Here is a 19,514-nt window from a genome sequence, read left to right on the forward strand (position 1 = left end):
TACTGTTGTATTCCATTATTGATGTCCGTTAGTGCTTTTGTTGTATTGTTTGTGTTACATGCATGTGTTAAATGCTTATTGTGCTTTGTTTTTAACATGTTTTATCTTTCAGCCCCCCTCCCCTTTCCCCTTATTGCAGGCCAGCATTGTAAATAAGAATGTTGTTCTTAATTGTCTCGCCTGGTAAAATAAAGGTAAAATAAAATAAATAAATAATGAGGACAACCCATTATTTTTCCAAAGAATATTTCTAACCGTGTCTGCCTTGGAGGGACTTCATATTATCGGAGGGGATTTTAACTGTGCCCTCGATCCACAGATGGATAGATCCACCCAAATTGATGCAACTCATGTACAAACTAGAAAAACTCTGACTACCTATATGAATGATCTAAGTTTAATTGAAGTATGGAGGATGCAGAATCCAAATAAAAGGGAATACTCTTGTTACTCAAGTTCATATAAAACTCACTCACGCATTGATTATTTTTTAATTTCTATGGAACTACTGTCTAAGGTCAAAAACTGCTGGTACAATAGTATAGTAATTAGTGACCATGCAACAGTATCTATGGGGATACATTTAGGTCGGATTGAACATTGCTCAAGATGGAGGTTACAGGTGTATTTGCTACAGGATCCAGTCTTTGTTAAATTTGTGGAAAGTTGCATTGATGAATATTTTGGACTAAATACAGACGAAACTACGGCCAGCATCAGATGGGAAGCATTTAAAGCCTATATAAGGGGTGAAATTATCAGTTACACAAGTTCTAAAACCAAACGTCACAACCAAGAATTACGAACATTAGAAAACCAAATTAAGAAAGCTGAGATCGAAATGTACAATAACAATGACCCTGAAAAATTACATAATATATCTGTAATGAGAGCTAGCTATGATAAATTAACAACTGACAGAGTAGCTAAAAGCCTAATGTGGACTAAACAAACATACTATGACCAGGGGGAAAAAGCTGGTACACTATTGGCCTGGAGGATAAAGAAAATGCAAACTGAAAGAACAATCGCTAGTGTCAAATCTATGTTTGGCAACTTAACCAGGGACCCATTAGAGATTAATAATAACTTTAGGGATTTTTATAAATTGACATACAAATCAGAATATACAGAAAATGGAGAAGCTCAGAATATATTTTGCAACCAGGGTTGCCAGACGGAATTGACAATTTCCAGCCCAACCAGTCTAAAAGCTGCCGAATCCACCCGTCCAGTGTGACCAAAAGTAGCCCAATCTGGCAACACTGCTTGCTACGTTCATGCAGCTCGCGTGAACACAGGTTCTTCCAGCAGCGCGCGCCTCCCGCTTCGATTGCAGACTCAAGTTAACGCGCGTGCAGAAAGATGCCACGAAACTCGTGTCCGGTAGCTTTATTTAAAGGAATTTTTAAAAAGAAAAGACTTGGCAGCTCTGTATGATATATTGGCGGAATCACGCAATGTGGGTGGATTGAAAATACGGAACAAACAGCGTTCCGTATTGGTTCAAAACGGGACGCATCTTTTAACTGTCAGATACGGAACGATTCCGTATTTTAAGGGACGGGTGGCAACCCTAATATCAGCCCAATTGAGCTCTCAGGTCTTAAGGCCGATTTAAGCTTCTGCGTCGAATTTACGCGCGTAGCCTACGTAGCCTACGTAAGGGGTCTCCAAGTTTATAGTTCTACGTTCTAGTTCTACGCGGACCGCGTCGCGTTGGTCGGTGTACTCATAGCGGCATAGAAAAATATGCTTTTCTTATTCTATCTCGTTAACGGTACATGACTCTTCAATAAGCTTTTTATTTCCGTTATGTACCCATGTGGAAAACTGGGCCAGGGCAGTATGGGAGCAAGGGGTTGGGTGGGGGCCATCAGTGTAAAGAGTTCCTATTGGACAAGACAGCAGCAGAAGAGAAGTCAGGGTTGTGTAGAAAGTTCTATGTTCATTCCCCACCCCGTGTGTGTGTGTGTGTGTGTGTGTGTGTGTGTGTGAGTGGGTGGGTGGGGTGAGTGAGTGAGTGAGTGAGTGAGTGAGTGAGCGTGTGTGGGTGTGTGTGTATGTGTGTACCTTTCCTGAGGAGGTGGGCGAGGGGCTGTTACAGGAGTCAGTGGACTTGGTGGAGGAGTGGTCGTCTGACGAGCGTTTGGAGTGAAGCAAGGGCTTGTCTCTGCTGTGGGAGGGTTTAGGCTGGAGGAGGGCTGGGGACAGCCTGGAGGACCTGGGGGGGGGGGGGGGTTCAATCGACAGTTCAATCGTTTTTAGACTAGGATCTATTCATACAACAAGGGACACAACACTGTGGCATTTCGAAGAGAGAGCCTCAGCCAACGTTGGACCCGGAAACACGTCACGACTTAACAACCGAATAGCCATGTGTGTTTGAGGTCAGGCACAGAGTGAAACCTTGAAGAAGGAGGCAGCTTGGTTGAATCACTCATTAGCATCATGGGGAATCACTCATTAGCATCATGGGGAATCACTCATTAGCATGGGAGTGAGTACGCAACTCTCTTTCTATCGGTTGACGTCCAGCCTATTTGTGGTTGTGTGTGTCTCAGGTCAAGTCTCCTGTTATAGGGAGCTGCTGCCATTCAAACAACTACATTTAGACGACTAGACCATCTTCCTCGTTATTCCTTTCCTCACAATATATATATATATTTATTTATTTTATATTATCATTGGAGACGACAGAGATAAAACATTCAATTCACAGTTGCTCAACGTTCTTTTATCTCTTAACGTTAAGATGTGTTGCTGGCTACCTGTCCGTGCCATGTGGGTGTGTGGGTGCGGGGGAGTCGTCCAGCAGGTCGGCGGTGTCGTTGGAGGCGGGGGTCCGCCTGCTGTTGCTGCTCCTCGAGGAGGCGGCGGTCTGGGGGGGCTCCTCAGAGGACATGGGGCGCGGCCGCTGGCCGATGCCAGTGGGCTGCTGGAGGCCTGACGACTGCTCCTCCGCACCCAACACCTGGGACAAAACAACACAATGACTGGACATTATTCTATTCTTTTGTTAAATATGTTTTAGGGCATTTCGGCTTTATTGGGATAGATAGGAGGATTACATGCAGGATATGTCGACGGCCGGAATCGAACCGAGGACCCTGCGATGATATGGCATGCGTGTTAGTGTGCTACGCCACTTACACACCTCTATTATATTTGTAACATCTTTTTTCATCTTGCTGTAACCAAATGGGGCAATAAAGACATTCTGAATTTGAATCTTGAATTCATGTCATTCATGTCAAAGGGTCATTGAGAGAATTAAAAGTGCACTGTATGCTGTTTATACAACTTGAACGTTCACACCTACAAACGTACTGTCCAAACGTGACGCGGTCTGGTCAATTAGTCCGCAAGTCGCTGCGACACAATCGCTAATCAACTAACACAGCTTGTTTTGTGAGACTGCTAACAATGTAAAGTAGTTTTATAATTTACTAGGTAGCAGTGGGGATTACTCACCGAATCCATTGCATTGCAGTATTTTGGCTTGACTAGTGAGTTTGTGTTGTGATTTTCAACAACGCTGAAATGTATTTCCGTGTTTCAAAATAAAATTGGTTGCCGACTTGCAGCCCAAATGACCAAACCGTGTCACAAATATGTGAGACATCCATCCATCCATCCATCCATCCATCCATCCATCCGTCCATCCAACTATCACCCACCGAGACCAGGGCCCTGATGGTGGCCTCGTCCAGCTGGGACCAGACCTCGAAGGGAGAGCGGATCCTCCTCAGGAACAGACCATGCCACTTCTGTCTCAACTCAAACACCAGGCCTGCCATCTGAGAGAGAGATGGGGGGGGGGGGAGAGAGAGAGAGACGGAGGAGAGGGGGGAGAAAGAGAGAGGGGGAGAATAGTTTAATAAAATGTCAGAGAGTGAGAGGCAGAGTGAAAGCTGCTTTTCTGATGAAACACCCAGCTGTCTTCAGGGCCCAGTTGTTCAAAACTTTTAATCTGGATCAGAACGAACCTGATTCTTTTTTTGCTATCCAGGATCAGATCGAGCTGACTGATTTCCCCTATACGACTCAAAATCAGCCAGATAGATCTGATCCTGGATAGCAAAAAAGAAGAATCATTCTGATCCAGATTTAAAGTTTTGAACAACTGGGCCCAGGGGTCAATATGACTCCTTTTTCAGACTGAAGGTTGAACTGCTAGCCCTGCTAGCCCGAGTCCTTTCACTATGGCTGAAAAATGTAGATATACACACACCGCTACAAACAGGTCATGTGAGCGCTGCAAAAACAACACACACACACACACACACACACCTCTCTAAACTCATAACATCTCCCTCACCTCTCTGTCGAGTTTGAAGTTGACCCACTCGTCAATCTTCATCTGGGCCAGGTGAGATGTGGAGCGGTCCTCCTCCTCGCTGTCGCTGCTCTCGTTCACCTCCTCATCTACACAGAGAGAGCAGCGGTAGTGATGGTTACCGGCACATGTATTACCTCATGTATTAGTGGTGGTTACCAGCACATGTATTCCCTAATAGACACGCAATCGATACACGCAAGACTTTCATGAATCGAGGTTACGACAAGCAATCTTAGTCTTTTTTTTTTTTTTTTTGCTTTATTGTCTGTCACAGAGTGACAGAAATTCTCCTTTGACAGGCTTTGTGCAGTTCATGAATATGGTTTCCACATATATAACAGTGTTTATAAAATGTAGTGCCTATTTAAAAAGTCCAGTCATTTAAAAATAATAGTAAAAAACAGTATTATGATTTAAAAAGCTAAAATGTTGTGGTTTAAAAGAAAAACAGTGTGCTTCCTATTTTAAAATGTTCAGGGCGGTGGTTGCAGTGGGAATGAATGATTTTTTAATATGTGTTTTTCCGGGCCAGTGGAGTTCTGTAACGGCGGCCTGATGGAAGTGGCTGAAATGATTGCATTCTAGTCGATTTTATTGGCTATTTCGTTTTAATTTCGTTAATTTTCGTAGCGATAATTGACATACAAAAAGGATGCGCCGTTTTTCATCCGATAAAGAGAGAGAAGTCTAGCTTACCTTTCTGCATGGTGGGCTCCTGAAGGGCGCTAACGGGGAGTTTGGCGCAGCCCCCAAATAGGGCCACCGAGAGGGGAGTGACCGCGGTGCAGCAGCGGATGCTGGCTATCCTATGAGCTCGCGTCATCTCGTCATAGATCAGCCAATCGGTGGGCAGGGACTGGACAGCCACCACCTGGCCATTGGCTGGGGGGATCTGAGGGTTGGGGACAAAACAACAACATGGAGTTCCTACAGTCACACGAGCATACCTTTGTAGAATGCATTGTCAATAGTAATAGTTCATTGTAAATGGTAATGTAAATGGCATTTGTCTCTTTCATGGTGTACTGAGTTGGGGGTAATACTGTTTACGTACTTTGGGACACTTGAGTATTTGCTGAGGATGATGTATAAAGCTTGGTCTTCCACAGAGAGTAGAGAGCCCTATAAAAAGCAACTCTAGCGCTTTCTGCTTCTTTTCCTGCTCTTGAGAACACAGACCTAATTGATTCACATGCCTCCTACATTATGGGCCAGTTTCCCCTGATTGAACAGGTTAAGCCTAATAATCCGAACACTTTACTAAAAAAAGCATCGTCAATGGAGAATCTTCTATTGAAAGTGTGTTTTTAATCCTAATTTGTAAATTGTTTTTATTTTAGGGTATTTCTGCTTTATTGTGATAGAGACAGTAGAGATTGACAGGAAGGATGGGTGAGAGAGAGAAGGGATGACAAGCAGCATAGGTGGATGGCCAGAATTGAACCAGCGACCCTGCAATTACATGGCATGCACCTTAGTGAGCTACGCCACGCAAACGCCCCAGTGCTAGTTCCTATAACGGGTGTATGGGAATGTGTAGTGTTTGGCGGCCTACCTTTTTGTACTGTGTCTGGCTGAGGACGGAGGTGGGGTGCAGGCGGACCCTCTTCTCCTTGGTCCCGGACAGAGACCCGGAGAGCAGGTCTCCCGGTCCACGTGGATCAGGTTGGGGTACAGCCCGGCCACCAGGGCTGCCTTCACCACCGGCCAGCTCTCACTGTTCAGGTTGACGTCTTGGATGTCCCCGGGGCCGCGCCCCCGCACACACCCTGGAAGAACACACGAGGGAAAACTATCGACTTCCTGTTCATTACGCTTTCGCGCAAGGAAGCCTTTCTTTTGGGTCCTAAATTCTCTGAAAGAACACAACGTTAAGACCAGGAAAAAACATCAAGAGAGGGAGCGGTCCTTACAGAGTTACGCTAGTTGAGTAATCTGCTAACGAGAGATAAGATATAAAGACTCCTGACCCTCCCAACCAGAGGTGGTAACGGTCAGGTAAGTCTCACCAGTAGTTCTGAGATATCCATGGTGGCTTATAAATGCTAGACTAGGCTAAGCTCAGTAATGCTAGGCTAAGCTTAGTAATTCTACACTAAGCACAGTAATGCTAGGCTAGGCTAAGCTCAGTAATGCTAACCCAGGCTAAGCTCATAATGCTAGGCCAGGCTAAGATAGGTGTTTAACAGGTAAGTCTCACCTATAGCTCTGAGCTGCCCCAGCAGCTGTGTCCTCATCCCTACGATGATCTCCAAGGTAGCCTGGGACAGGTAGTTCTTCTCACAGAAGGACCTCTCCCAGCCGTCGCCACGGGCCTTCTGCCACGCCTACAACAGAAGACACAGGAAAGGCAGACACATGTCACCTTATTCAATGTGCTGTCTCTATCAGGACAGCTTGAAAAGGTTCCCACTGGAAAGAAATGTTTTGATTGGAGACACAAGAGATAAAAGTCCGTAATGATCTGACGATCTGTGAAAAAGTGGGGGGCGGGGGGGTTGAACCCGTGTTTCCCACATGGAAGACACCACTGCAACCATTAGGCCTAGAGGACATCCTCATGGTCTGAGGGAGATGCTTGAGTTGTACATGTCTCAGGCAGGACTACCTCATCAAAAGAGCATGACTCCAATCCACCTCCGCTACAGCTATATGGCTCTAGTCTGAAACTACAACAACAACAACAACAAAAAACAGGCTCCCCTCTGTCCTCACCTGGAAGGCTCGGAGAAGAGCCATGTGGTCGCTGAAGGTGCCTGCGGTGAACTGTTTGCGGCACAGCATGGCGGCCCTCTTCTGGAAGGCCTGGGTGGGCAGCACAAAGGGGTCGCGGTGGGCCAGGGTGCAGGCGATAGTCAGGATGGGGTCCAGACACTTGAGGACCACGGCACACAGCACCATCTTCCCCAGGTGGGGCTCCAGAGGCAGGTCCGCCAGGTGGTGACCCAGCTCCGTCAGGTCCTCCCATTGGTCCATGGCATCTATGGTCTGGAGGAGGGGGAGGAAGTCAGTGGAGGTCAATGGAATAGTCTTGTATACCCCCCCCGAACGTCAGGTAATATACTAGTAAATGGCATAACTAAGATCAGATGTTATCTAGGCAGACAGTCTCCTTAAACCTCCATCATTTTTTAAAAACAGAATCGTACCTGTGGAATTAATTAATTCCATCAAACATTGATGGAAAACATAACTGCACACAGAAGTACTGCTTAAATCCGATATGCAGACAACAACAGTGTGGAGTGAGGGAAGCTAGCGTCTCTTACCTTGAGCATCTGCACAGCGTTTTTAACAACGATGGCGGGGGGAGGCTCAGGTGCTTTGGCCAGGAAGTCAGCGATGGGACAGTTGATGGGAGCCAGCAGTTTGGTGTGGAGACAGAGTTTCTGGAGGAGGGAGAGAAGTCAACCCTACAAATAAAACTAGGCCAGTGTGTGTGTTAGTGTGTGTGTGAGTGTTTTAGTGTGTGTGTGTGTGTGTGTGTGTGTGTGTGTGTGTGTGTGTGTGTGTGTGTGTGTGTGTGTGTGTGATTGTGTTAGCATGTACGTACCTGCAGGGGCATCCTCAGCAGCTGAGGGACCTGGTACTCCAGCATGTTTTTGAACCTGAGGCGACTGAACAGGTGGTAGCATATCCCCGGCCTGCAACGCCCAGCTCTGAGGAGACATTAGTTTTCAACTAGGGTTTCATAGAAAACATAATGAAACATAATGAGACTTCTGCTGCATTTAAGTGTTGCTCAGGAATGGTGAACTCAGAAAGGTCCCACTAGGAAATTTGTATTACTCTGAGATCTCAATGAAAGGCACTTTTTACATAGACAAATGTTTCAAAGTGCTTCACATCATAAACAATAAAAAAAATATATATATATAAACAATAAATACAATACAAACAAATATGCTCCAACACCAAACCATAGACCCCCCCAAAAAGAGCAGAGGAAAAAAAAGATATGAGTTTCCCCACTGAGAGCCATCTCAGGAACAACCAATAGGGTGTGATTTCAGGAGTTTCCGAGGAGCACAGAGGAGAACCCACTCCATATCATCATCATGAGTCTTGCAGTGGATGAAATTAATAAAGTATATCAGATTCTGATGGTGAGTCTCTGAACGTCTAGGACTCACCTCCCCTTCCTCTGCAGAGAACTGGCCCTGGAGATCCACACCATCTTGAGCATGGTCACGTGGTTCAGGGCGTCAAAGGACTTCTGTCATGGGGAAACGTCGGGGGAACGTACACATCGTTAACACATTGGTGATTGGTTCATGACTCTGAAATTCTTAAGAACGAGTGCACTCAGTATACTGTTGTTATTGTTGTTGTTACTCTGCCATAGAAACGGCCCGGGGATGGTATAACACAGGGTGTTGTTTTCAAAGTGAATCTCACTGTACCTCTTTGACCTTGCCTGAGTCGATGACAAAGACCACGTCGTTGACTGTGATGCTTGTCTCTGCGATGTTGGTGGACAGAATCTTGAAATAAAGACAAAAACATACACACGGGTGTTAACACTCAGGGTATTCATCTACACCTCGTGCGTTTGTGACAGGGGAGGCTAGTGGAGGTAGAAAATCGGAGGGCTGGCTCATGGCAATGCATGGAACGGAATGAGGAATGGTATGAAACACGTGAAAAAAATTAGGAATGGTATGAAACACATGAAAAGAAACTGCTGACGTACTATTTTGCGGACACCGGTAGGAGTGTTCTTCAGGACTCTCTTCTGGTCTGCGGTCTGCATGTTGGAGTGGAGGGTGAACACCTGGTACCTGATGGACCAGCAACAACATATGTCACGACAGGCTTGAGACTGAAGCAGGTTGAGGTCAGGGGAGGCTGGTGGCCTAATAGATGTGAGTAGTGAGTTGGACTGGTGATCAGAAGGTCAAATCCCACCTGGGAACACCACCACTTGAGTAAGGCACTTAGCTCTAAGTTACTCCAGGGAGAACGTCCCTGTAATCTCCAATTGTTGTTATCGCTTTGGATAAAAATGGTTATAATGTAAAAATAGTGGAGGTGGAAATCACAGGCTCATTGTAATGCTCAGAGTGGGAATGAGGAAAACGTGTTTGATTCCTCATTCCGTTCCATGTGGTACAATGAACCCGTGCTCTGATTTCTACCTCCACCAGCCTCCCCTGGTTGAGGTTAACCCTACACTGGGGATGGACGGTTTCAGGTTTTTGAAACCGAGAAACCGGTTAAACGGGATTCAAAATGACATTGTTGAGCCGCCAATTTCAAATAATGGAGCCCTATTATACTACTACAATACATTCATGTTGAAAACACCAGAAGCACAGTTGCAACACAATTAGATTACTTCATAGTTTGGGACCGTTGCTATTTTTAGAAACCCCGGTTTTCGGTTTAACCGAAAACCCTCACAAAGGTTGGGATTTGTGAGGGTAAACAAATCCTAGTTCTGTGTATTGAATATTGTGTAATTTATTTGGCCATTTTTTGTTGATCTATTGATGTCACTGAAGCTTCCCCCACTCTCTCTAACCCGACTTGCTAAAGTGTTGGGTGTAAATCTACAATCTAGGTGCCTAAACAGGAAACACAGTAACATTGTGAAAATGAGTAGCAAATGACAACAATAACAAAATAACTACGAAACCCAAATAGACTGATGGATAGAAACATTAGCTTCCTTGATATACAGATGATTCAATCATTCAATTGTTGACAGAATTACTCCTTGTTTAACTGTTTTTACTTTAGCGTGACCCACCGTTAGTGCCAGAATTATGAAACACGGGACGTGATGTTATACTGTCCATTGTGCCAATGGATGGTACGCACATGAGGTTTGCCTTGATGTTGAGAGTGGCATGGGAGCTGTATCTCAGACATGGGAAGGATGTTAAATTTCGGGACACATCATCAGTAGAGTACCTTTGAATCATGGGGTGTTTCGGCCTTTTCAACACTAGACACCCTCATCTAAGGCGGCCAGCTACAGGGTGATCAAGCCTGAGCTTGTGTCCCATGCCCAATCATGAGAATTGCCTGGTTGTTTAAATGGCGCAGCCCACGGGACTATGCAAGGCAGGGGTGTCCTCTTCCCTGAGTCAGGCCTAGAGCAGACCGCATACCTTGTTCACCCTCCTCCTGGAGGGTTCTGACCTGGGTTCTCAAGTGGGAGTGGGGGTAGGGGGGGGATTAGTGAGCGGGTCATGTTGCTGTTCTTTGAGCCCAGCAAGGGTCCTTCCGCTTGATCCATATCCACTGGCTGCTTCTTTCGGCCGCTTCAGAGAGTGATCTAATTGTCTGTCGCAGAGCCTGTCCATGGATGCCAAGGTCTTTCAGCAGCCTAACGGTGGAAGAAGCCACGAAACCTCTGCATCCCACTTCAACCGGATAGACTTTTGCCTTCCATCCTCGTTGTTGAGCGTCTGCTGCCAGTTCTGTGTAGCGCAGTTTCTTGCCTCTTCAGCTGAATTCTCCCACGGGACTGTGAGCTCTATGATGTAAACAGACTTCAGTGAAGGGGACCAGAGTACCAAGTCTGGTCTAAGGGTGGTGGCTGCAATCTCGGGTGGAAAGATTAGTTGCTGGCCAATATCGACTAGCATCTTCCAATCCCGGGCCATGGCTAGCTGTCCAGCTTCTGGTTTGGTTGGAGGATGGTTGGACTTTTTCTGTCCCTCTCGGATGAATGTTGGTGCCGTGATGGAATTGGTTGCTTTCAAGGGCAAGGAGTTGGTGGTATTCCTCTTGCTCTCAAGAGCTACTGCCAGGCTCTTGAGGACCTGGTTGTGCCTCCAGGTGTAGCGGCCTTGTGTGAGGCTGGTCTTACAACCGGACAAGATGTGTTTGAGAGTCGCTGGAGTTGGGCAGAGGGCACAGGTTGGGTCCTCACCATACCACTGGTGAAGGTTCTTTGGAGATGGGAGCACATCATAGGTAGCTCTGATGATGAAGCTGATGTTGCTTGCCTCCATTCCCCAGAGCTCCCTCCAGCTGAGCTTTCTCCTTTCCAGACCTTCCCACCTCATCCATTGTCCCTGCTTTGCAAGAGAGACGGCCTTCGCGCTTCTTTCAGCCTCCTCCTGACGGCGCACCTCCTCGACCACCATTTTCCTCCTCTCTGATGTTGAGGCCTTACGCCAAGTTGGTTTACTTGCTGCAAGACCAAAGCCTCCTCTTCCCAGCTGGACATGCCCCACGATGTCATTGTGCCTCAGGGCTGACGTAGCATGCTGCACCGCGTGTGTCCATTTCCGTCCAGTTATAAGGGGTGGTACAGCATTGCTGATGGTCTGGTCTCTGGAATCCTTCAACGTCATCTGGAGTCTTACTTTAGAGCACTTGTACTCTTCGGTGAGGCTCGTGATGGGTAGTTCAAGGACCCCTTTTCCATAGAGGCCGATGTTGGTCAGACAGCGTGGGACACCGAGCCATTTCTTCACATATGAAGTAATGGTTCGCTCCATCTTCTCCACAGTTGTTATTGGGACCTCATAGATAGTGAGTGGCCACATTACCCGAGGGAGAAGTCCAAATTGCAGGCACCAGAGCTTGAGCTTCCCTGGCAGTAGGGTCTTGTTGATGTTTTCCAGACTGTTGGTGATGTCCTGCCTTAGCTGCTGCACTTGGTCTTTGTCCCTGAGGCTTGCGTTGTACCATCTACCTAGGCTTTTTACAGGTTGCTCTACCACTGTTGGTATTGGGTCGTCCCCAATACAGAACTTCACGTTTTTAAGCTCTCCCTTGACTATAGAGATGCTTCGTGACTTGCTCGGCTTGATTTTCATCCGGGCCCACTTGATGTTCTCCTGCAGTTTTCCAAGTAGCCGCCTGGTGCATGCTGCAGTAGTGGTCAGAGTGGTCATGTCATCCATGTATGCTCGGATAGGTGGAAGGCGGATCCCGTTCTTAGTTCGCTCACCCCCGACCACCCATCTTGAGGCCCTGATGATGACCTCCATGGCCATTGTGAAGGCCAGGGGTGAGATTGTACAGCCTGCCATGATGCCTACTTCTATGCGCTGCCATGATGTTGTGAAGTCGGCTGTTGTGAAGCAAAGTTGCAGGTCTTCGAAGTAGGCTTTTACTAGGGTAGTGATGGATGATGGAACGTGGAAAAAGTCGAAGGATTCCCAGAGGAGGTTATGGGGAACTGAGCCAAAGGCATTGGCCAGGTCAAGGAAGATGACATGGAGGTCTCTTTTGTCCTTCTTTGCTGCTTGGATCTGGTGCCAGATCATACTGGTATGCTCCAAGCAACCAGAGAACCCAGGAATGCCGGCCTTCTGTACGGATGTATCTACGTACTTGTTCTTCACCAGGTAGGTGGACAGCCTCTGTGCTATTACGCTGAAAAATATTTTCCCTTCAACGTTGAGAAGGCAGATTGGCCGGAATTGACTGATGTCTGTCGCATCCTTCTCCTTGGGAATTAGCACACCTCCCGCCCTTCGCCACGCCTTAGGTATTATTCCCTTCTGCCACACTATCCTCATGAGCCTCCAAATAAAGCATAGAACATCTGGTGCGTTCTTGTAGAGCTTATACGGTACACCATTCGGCCCAGGGGCTGATGCTGATCTTGCGCGCCGTACTGTATTCTCTACTTCCTTCCATTTTGGAGGGCCAGTCTCCAGTCTGCATACTAAGGTGCATGTTTTGATGCCATACCTGTGAGAGTGCTCAGAGAATCTTCTGTCGTCGTAGAGGATACGGTCCCTTAGTCCCACGATCTCATCATAGCCAGGCAGGAAGATCAGAACAGCACCTGGAATGGAAGAGCAAACATGGAAAAACTGAATTTTAAAACAAATCAATCAATGTTTAGGCATAGTGTGAAGTTAGTTTGGCCCTTTTATATCATTGTTAAATGGCCTAGCACTGACAAAACAAAAAAGGAAAAAGATATGCATGACTCTAAATTAAGTTCCATTTTGAATAAAGTGTTTCTGGATGCTGTATAGCCCAATTGTTCAATGCATAATCAGCATCATCACTGTGGCTTCAGCCAACCCTTATGAGATAGTGGTGGTGGTGTTGGTGTGCTGGCTAGCTTGTTGCTGGTTCGGGGGCCCTAGCTCAAATCAAATCAAATCAAGTTTTATTTGTATAGCGCATTTCTCACAAGATGTGACTCAATGCGCTTCACATAATGACAGAGCCGCAAGCAGGCAAAGGTAAAAAACCTGTACACTGTGCAGCCAGGAGAATTCCCTTGCAGCCCTCTACTCATAGAGCGACTACTATCAGTTTGTCTACCAGCACACAGCAGTGGCCCCCAACCCCCCCCCCCCGGGGGGCCCCAGCCGCCCCACACACCCGACCCGCCCCGTCTCTCACCGTCCTCTGAGCTGGTGCAGATTTTGTGCAGCAGGTGCATGATGAGGTCCAGGTCCACCCTCTCGTCGTCGAAGCTGTGGTGGTAGCTCTTCAGCAGCTCCTGGTCCTCGGCACTCAGCTCCGTGGCGGCCGCCGCCTGCACCAGGGACGACTCATCCAGCTTCCCAGCCTCCAGCGACGACCTGGGGGTGGGGGTGGTAGTGGTTTGCATTTTTGTGTTAGTAGTTTTTTATGTCCGTTTCTTTTCCTTGCATTCACATGAGGGTATATCCAGCTCTAATTGGAGTTTGTTTCACATTGCAGAATTAGGTTTGGCTAAATCAGTCATTCTTTGTTAACCTGGCCACAATATGGAATGTTATGTTAAACAGCTCTCACAGGTAGGATTCTAGTAGATCCAATGCGTCAGCCTGCTGGAAGTGCATGGCCCAGTCCAGAGCAGTCCTGAAACAAAACAAGAGGATTGATCAACATCTCACATATCTCTGCATCATCAGGTGTTCCTGAACCAAGGGGCCTGATGGAGGTAGAAATCAGGAGGCCTCATTGTAATGTATGATTTGCACGTGGTTGATAACATTCCTCATTCCATTCCATTCGTTACAATAAGCCTGTCCTCCAATGTTTATCTTCACTAGCCTCCTCTGTCCTGAACAAAAGGCTTTGTAAAATTAAACGAGGACAAAACAAATCACAGTAGTCTGGTAACAGCTTCCCAGAACGTGGGTCGAATTACTATTAGAATGTTTTCAAAAATAATTAGAAAATATTGTTGGCTTGAACCTGCCTGGAGTTTGCAATTTTGGAACTACTCAACTGGCTCAATTGTGTGCAGGGAAAACTCAATCAAGCACAGTCAAGTATCTGTACTATTTCAAATACTATTCGAACCCAGGTCCGCTGCCTTACCAGCCGTTGGAGGCCTTGACGTTGACATTGGCTCCCATGATCAACAGCTGCTCCATCTGACTGAGGAAGCCCCGGCCTGCCGCCGCCATGAGAGGAGTGACACTGGTCCCACTGTGCATGTAGTCCACTGAAGAGGAGGAAGAGGAGGGAGGGTCAGCCTGGGAACTACATTACCCACAATCCCTGTGTTATATTAGTATAACATACATTCATTCAAAGAGGTTTTTGTGTTCATTGGGCAGGTTTCCCAGGACACAGGTTAAGCTTGATCTTAGACTAAAAAGCGTCTTCAATGGAGGTTCTATATTGAAAGTGGGATTTACGATCTAAAAACTAGGCTTAATCTGTGGCCCTCAACGTATACAGGAGCTAATGAGGATATTACAAGAAAGGATGAAAAATAAAAGCCCTGTCGTACCGCTGACGTTCTCGCTGAGGATGAGGTTGAAGAGCTGGACGAAGGCATCTGCGTCCTGGTTGAGGAAGATGTCAGAGATGCAGGCGTCCATCTCCTTCAGCTGCCATGGGTCCAGAGACGACAAATCCTTCTCATTCTGACAAGACAATCAGACAAGGACATCCGATGTTGGGAAACATACTGTGCTCAACAATACTGTAATGTCTGTTATGTTTTGTTAAGATGTTGTGATCAGGAGGTCATGAGTTCAAATCCCACCTAGGAACAGCACCAGTAGTGTGCCCTTGAGTAAGGCACATAGCCCTAAATTACAGCAGGGAGACGGTCCCTGTAATCTCTAATCTCTGCTAAATGGTTAAGAAGAAAAAAATAATGCTATCGTCTAACATTCAACCTCACCATTCACAGAGTACACATATCAATCAAAACAAGATCCTGTTGGTGAATCAGTATGGACTGAGAACAAAAGACATTGAGAGATGCATCACAGAATGGCTAAGGAAGAAACCGAACTGCCCTTTTTCCTTACCAGCTGGTTGAAGACTCCGTCCCCTCTGTCATCCAGCAGGTCGTTCTCCTGTAGGACACAAGAGGGCGCTGTCTTCTTTCTCAGAGACCCCTGGCGAGCGCCCCCCTCCTGGACCTTACACCACTCTGTCAGAGACGTCTGCTGCTTCTCCTCTGGCGGGGGAGTACGCACGCGCACGCACGCACACGCACACACACGCACACGCACACACACACACACACACGCACACACACACACAGACACACACAGACACACACAGACACACACACACACACACCCCCACACAGACACCCACACACACACACACACACACACACACACACACACACACACGACAACAGAGACGACACACGCTTGATCATCCTGGACATTGACTGATTACTTACTGTGAGGGGAAAAACACAACAATTTACATTTCTAGAGGTTACGTTCAGAAAGCAGGTAATTAAGCAGTAGAATATGACTGACGGTTACCTCTCTGCATCTCTGTCTTGTATGTGACCATGTCTTTGTTAGTGTAACCCGTCGTCCTCAAGATGTCCTCCAGAAACAGCTGCCTCACCTCGAAGGGTCGTCCTTTGACTAGAACAGACCAGAACATAGTAGTCATCCATTTCCAAAACTTACTTTCAGTAAAGGCTGCCTTTAGTCCCCGTAACATGGTTAAGTCATGATCTCTTGAAATGAGATCACCCATATGAAATGAGACGACCCTAAATGGTACCATCATCTCTGTATCCGCAACCCAAAATCAGTATGGCTGCCTGAAGATCAAAGTTGACTTTGCTATGGATGAGGTTTGACTTTGCTATGGATGAGGTTTGATTGACTTTGCTATGGATGAAGGTGGTCTTACTGTGTATGACAGGACAGGGTCCGAAGTATCGGAGGAAGAGGTCTACGTCGAGGGCAGCGCTGGAGAGGACCAGCTTCAGAGTGGGCATCTTCTCCAGCATGTCCCTCATCTTAGTCAACAGGAAGTCAGTCAGCCCGTCTCGCTCGTGAACCTCATCCTGATTGGACAGAGAGACAGGAAGTTGAGACTATTAGTATTACACCAATGGAGTAACCAATCAATGACTCACTTTCTATGTGTTTCCATGTACTGCAGATAAAACAGCTAACTATAATAAAAATGACATACGGCTAAGTCAAATCTCTTTCTTGGGACACTTTGAAGTGGTTGCACAGAAGGTGCACTTTGTCCCTTTTTCTGTGCTTCGGGCTGATTTCTAGGACACAACAGAAGACTAATCCCGAGACTAGAATGCATCCTCAATGGAGATTTTCAGACTGAAAAGTGTATTTAGTCCAGGACTAGGGCTTAATCTCCGGTAAACCAGGATCTCTCAATGTTCCATTTGGCCACGTGTGTGGAGCATTTACATTACATTTTGACCATTTAGCAGCTTTTATACAAAGCGACTTACGATTAGAGATTAGAGATTACAGGGACAGTCTCCCTGGAGTAACTTAGGGCTGAGAGCCTTACTCAAGGGTGGTGGCTCCCAGGTGGGATTTGAACTCATGACCTTCTGATCACCAGTCCAACTCACTATCCACTAGTCCACCACCAGCCCGGGGGATGGTAGAGCTTACCACGATGACGTGAGTGACAGCGGCCAGGGTCTCGTCGCCGGACATCAGAGTCCTCAGAAGGACTCCGCTGGTGCAGAAGGTCAACAGAGTCTTAGGGGAAACCCTGGGAGGTCAAAACAGAGAGAGGTCAATCAGGGCTATTCTCATTCATATCAGTAGGTACTGTATGTAGAGACTTGTCACGTATGGAATGTGAGGTACAGTAGGTAGGTGGGGAGGGGGCAACCAGAGGAGTCAGTGAGATTTAAGCTAATAAAAAATAAAATAAACTCTTTGATAACAGGGCTGGAGGAATTACTTTCAATACAGCGCACAGTGAAAGAGGACAGAAGTGTCTACCTGCTCTCCAGGCGGATCTGGTATCCGATGGTCTTGCCGATGGTCTCCCCTCTCTCTGCTGCCACGCGCTCGGCCACAGCGATGGCCGCCAGACGTCTAAGCTGGGTGCAGAGGATCCGACACGGGATCCCGTTCCTGCAGCCGTCGTCCAGGAGGAACTGAGGGATCTGGGAAAAACAAAAACACTTCCCAGTTAAGTTTACAGATAAAGAATTATTCTCAGCATTCACACAAATCTCAAGGCAAACGAGATATCGACAAACACCTGTGCGGTTCTCCCAGAGCCCCCTCTATCTCACCTGAGTGGTTCTCCCATAGGGCTTTCACACCGGCAAAGAACCGTGCCGGTTCGCATTCGCGTTTGGGAACCTCCGAACGTTGGCGCTGTCTGTCGAACGAGCCCGCGTTCATCGGGCTCGTTCGCCAGACAGCGCCTACGTTCGGAGGTTTCCGAACGCCAACCGGCACGGTTCTTTGCCGGTGTGAAAGCCCTACCAGAGCTCCCTCTCTCTCACCTGAGTGGTTCTCCCAGAGCCCCCTCTCTCTCACCTGAGTGGTTTTCCCAGAGCCGGTCTCCCCGATGATGAGGACCACGCGGTTGCATTTGATGACCTGGACGATCTCCTCCTGGCGTTCGTACACGGGCAGGGAGCGGCGGAAGGAGTCCAGCTCAGACGGGCTTCTCCTCTCGGGCACCTGGCGGATGCCCCTGCCTAGCCGCCCGCTCGTTCTGTTCTTGTCCCGGCAGTTCTCTGAGTGAGTGAGACAGACAATTCATGTAAAACTCTAATTAAGCCGTAGCCTCTCCCCCGGTCCTTACGCACAAAAACCTGTGTCGGACCCATCCCAAAGGATTTGCTTACGTTGGTCAAAATCTTTCAGATTTTGTGGGCACATAGACACAGGGATAGAAACAGAAGATCACCCCCCTTTCTTTCTTTCTTTCTTTTTCTCTCTCTCTCTCTCTCTCACTCTCACACACAGACACACACACACACTCACCAGGCTCCGGAGCCACTGACCACTCAGCGCGAGGCAGCAGGTCAGTGCGTTCCTTGTTGGTGATGGGGAACCTTTGCAGCAGGCTGCGCACCACGTGCTTGGAATCCTGGGAGAGGTGAAAGGTCATGATGGACTGGGGAATCTCAGAACCGTCCTTCTTGCTGATATGGAGGGTTCGGCTCGATCCCTTACTGAATATGAGACAATTAAAAAGTTAGTCAAATGTATTTGTTGTAAGACACTTTGGAATAAGGTGCTAAATGCCAAAAAATGTACAAATCGCGAGTGTTCATGCTTTTCTATGCTACTACTGATGACCTGATGTATCAGGGTCATGAAGGGTTATCCCATTTCATAGGGGACGATTTCAACCACTAGCCCTTGTAACTCTGTTCAGAGGGGTCAAGTCGAAAAGCGAGGGGCACTCGAAAAAAGAGGGGTAGGGGTAAAAAAAAAAAAAAAAGGGATTGGGCCCATGTTGTCACGTTTGTTAGAGGGGTTGGTGAAGGCAAATACAGATCTGTGACCAGGCTGTATCCTAAAGCAGATTTTCCCAAAACACTATACACTAGTCCCATTCTAAGACCCCTACTCTAGATAGGAAACGGATGCAATTCTGGCTAGCTTTACCCTCTGCTTTTAGAGATGTAGCCAAGGGACTGGGCCAGGCGATGAACGAAGGCCCTCTCAGTGCTGGAGAAGGAAGAGGGAAACTCCATCTCTGTGGAATCAAAAGACATACAGTTGATATATTGAGTTATACACAAATAATCAGTTGAACTTGGCTAATCTTGCAGAGCCAGACAGTGTGGGATGTTAGATAAGAAATAATGACAAATCAACTGTCCTCCTACACTCATTGTCATTTCACCGTTACCTTTCCGCTCGCTGTACTGGAATCTCTCCAGGGAGATGTTCACCGCTATTTTCACCTCCTCTTCTATGCCTTGTATGTCTTTCAGCCCTTTGCCCCTGGGTCCCCCTCCACCAGGATGGTTAGACTTGCCCGGGGTAGACTGGGCGGAGGCTGTACTGGGACGGGACAT

General features: G+C 47.2%; 1 pseudogene across 1 annotated transcript; it reads right to left on the reverse strand.

Annotated features, from left to right (window-relative positions):
* Window positions 1-758: 758 nt before the first annotated feature.
* On the reverse strand, window positions 759-19,514 carry LOC308150514 (3'-5' RNA helicase YTHDC2-like; annotated as a pseudogene). Its single transcript has 28 exons — window positions 19,346-19,514; window positions 19,099-19,189; window positions 18,469-18,659; window positions 18,016-18,218; window positions 17,467-17,633; window positions 17,128-17,230; window positions 16,385-16,541; window positions 16,003-16,110; window positions 15,529-15,680; window positions 15,000-15,135; window positions 14,582-14,708; window positions 14,051-14,116; window positions 13,673-13,854; window positions 13,004-13,100; window positions 9,036-9,123; window positions 8,746-8,826; window positions 8,476-8,558; window positions 7,896-8,001; window positions 7,612-7,731; window positions 7,058-7,330; window positions 6,543-6,669; window positions 5,898-6,111; window positions 5,039-5,234; window positions 4,322-4,428; window positions 3,681-3,800; window positions 2,772-2,974; window positions 2,074-2,215; window positions 759-773 (listed from the first exon to the last, which is right to left on the reverse strand). The product of its transcript is annotated as a 3'-5' RNA helicase YTHDC2-like (transcript).

Source organism: Nansenia antarctica (genome assembly GCF_963989245.1).
Source record: "Nansenia antarctica genome assembly, chromosome: 2".
Taxonomy (NCBI): Eukaryota; Metazoa; Chordata; class Actinopteri; order Argentiniformes; family Microstomatidae; genus Nansenia; species Nansenia antarctica.